Source organism: Capra hircus, chromosome 3, assembly GCF_001704415.2.
Source record: "Capra hircus breed San Clemente chromosome 3, ASM170441v1, whole genome shotgun sequence".
NCBI lineage: Eukaryota > Metazoa > Chordata > Mammalia > Artiodactyla > Bovidae > Capra > Capra hircus.
In genome coordinates, this window is record NC_030810.1 from 29802865 (window position 1) to 29804996 (window position 2132).

The 2132-nt window shown below is 46.3% G+C and overlaps 1 pseudogene; it reads right to left on the minus strand.

The window, feature by feature from the left end:
- On the minus strand, window positions 567–1582 carry LOC102186821 (annotated as a pseudogene).

Sequence of the window (2132 nt, forward strand, 5' to 3'; positions counted from 1 at the left end):
TTATGGGCTGGAACTTGTCTGAAAAGATAAAAACAGTTTATGCATTTAACATTTACTGGACATGCCAGCTGCTGGAAATGCGACAGGGAGGAAAACACAGGAAGGGAGTTTCTGCCCTCAGGCTGCTTATACTGCAGTGGTTTGCTGTGCGATACAGTGGCTCACACCGAGAAGAGATGCGAGGGGAAACGACTCTCGGGTGGAACAGGTGTGAGGAGATTTCGATGACGACCTCACAGCAGGACAAGCAACCACTTAGCTCACTGGAGTGGGGGAGGGGGGAGGCCACCAGAGGATTTTCAGAGCCATGGGAGGCGTGGTCTGATTACTGAAGTCGACTCCAAAAACATTTCACTAGCAGGGGAGGGGCAGAAGTGAGATGACAGTAAGGAGGGGAGGGCAGTAAGCAGGCGTCAGATGCCCCTCAGCAAGAGCAGGGGAGAGCAGGCAAGGAGCAGAGAGACCCAGGGCCCTGGTGCTGAAGGTGTGTGGCTCTCACAGCCCACTCTCCAGATGTCACCCTGTTTGCAGCTATGCTCGATTCCTAGCTTAGGAGATGGTCCTTCTTAAGAAGACAGAGAAGAATCTGAAGTGGAACTTGACGGACGCTGGGAGTACAAGGCTTAAGTCCTGCAGTAGCTCAATCTCTTCCATCAGCTGCCACCACCTCTCTTCAGATTGACGAATTTGATTCTCAGTTGCTGCTTGAAAATTTGCAAGTGTGTCTTCAAACAATCTCCAGTCAAAAAGTGGAGTCCTGATTTCTTCACAGTCTGATTCTGAAGTAGTCTCATCCATGAGTCTTCCCTGAATCAAATGACGTTTGTCTGATATTTCTTCAAGTAAAGCGTCAAGAAGCCCTGCTTCTTTACATTTCTTAAGAAAAGCAGCGTTCACAGTTGCGCTTGCGTGTCTGCCGTCCATGTCCTTCTTCAGGGCCATTCTTTGAGGTGGGATTGCCTGTTGCCAGGATTGCCTGTTGAGAGAGGATTTCTCCTTCCTCTTTTCGTTTTCACTCCTGAAAAGTAGGCTTGTCTTGGTTTGGTCCGCTCACTGTAGTGAGAATGGAAGACGCCAGACAAAGGCTTTACTGATGGTAGATCATTTTGAGGGTCAGCATGTTGTTGGCAAAACACTATACATTCCTTTAAGTCCATCAGCTTGTAGAACTGTGTGGTCATTCTTGGCACAGAAAAATGGTAATTCTTGAAACAGGATTTCAAGTCACATCCCACCGTGGCTCCTGCTTTCTTACAAAGCATGCATTTCAACTTCCTTCCTCTCTTGATTTCTTTCTTTACTGATTCCGCATCAAAATTTCTATCCTTATTATACGGGTCATGGTCCTCACTTTCCGCAACTGCCAAGGAATACAGCAAACAGTTTTCACGAGCAGCCATATTCTCTGACTGCTAAGCACAGGCCGCTACACTTGAGGTCTGTGGGGCACATATGCACATATTCTTTTCTGCAATCTTTCTGCAACCTGGAAGACACCGGTTGGGAGCGGGACCGGGTCCTACATGGCCCGCGCTGCGTCCGTGCTGCCCCTTGATGAAGTATCAATAGTTCCTTTCCGCATAAGAAAAGGATAAAAAAGGTGAAAACAGAGATACCAGTCCTATTGGATTAGGACCTTATTTAGCCTTAATAGCCACCTCCGTGCCCCTAAAATTGCTATCTCCAAAGACAGTCACATTGGGCATTAGGGCTTAAACGTATATTTGTGGTGTGTGTGTACGTGTGTTAGTCACTCAGTCGTGTCCGACACTTTGTGACCCCGTGGACTGTAGCTCTCCAGGCTCCTCTGTTCATGGAATTCTTCAGGCAAGAGTATTGGAGTGGGTAGCCATTTCCTTCTCCAAGGGACCTTCCCGACCCAGGGATAGAACTTAGGTCTCCTTCGTTGCAGGCAGATTCTTTACCATCTGAGCTACCAGGGAAACATATATTTGTGGGGGAGGATACAATTCAGCCCATAACTCATAATATGTGTTTTTCATCTATATACTTTCAACATATTTGTGCTTTGAAATTTAAAGTACATCACTTATAGAGAGAATATTCTTGAATCTTGCTTTTTAATCTAGTCTGTCATTCTGTTTTTTCTTTTTTAATTGGGAAGTTTTACA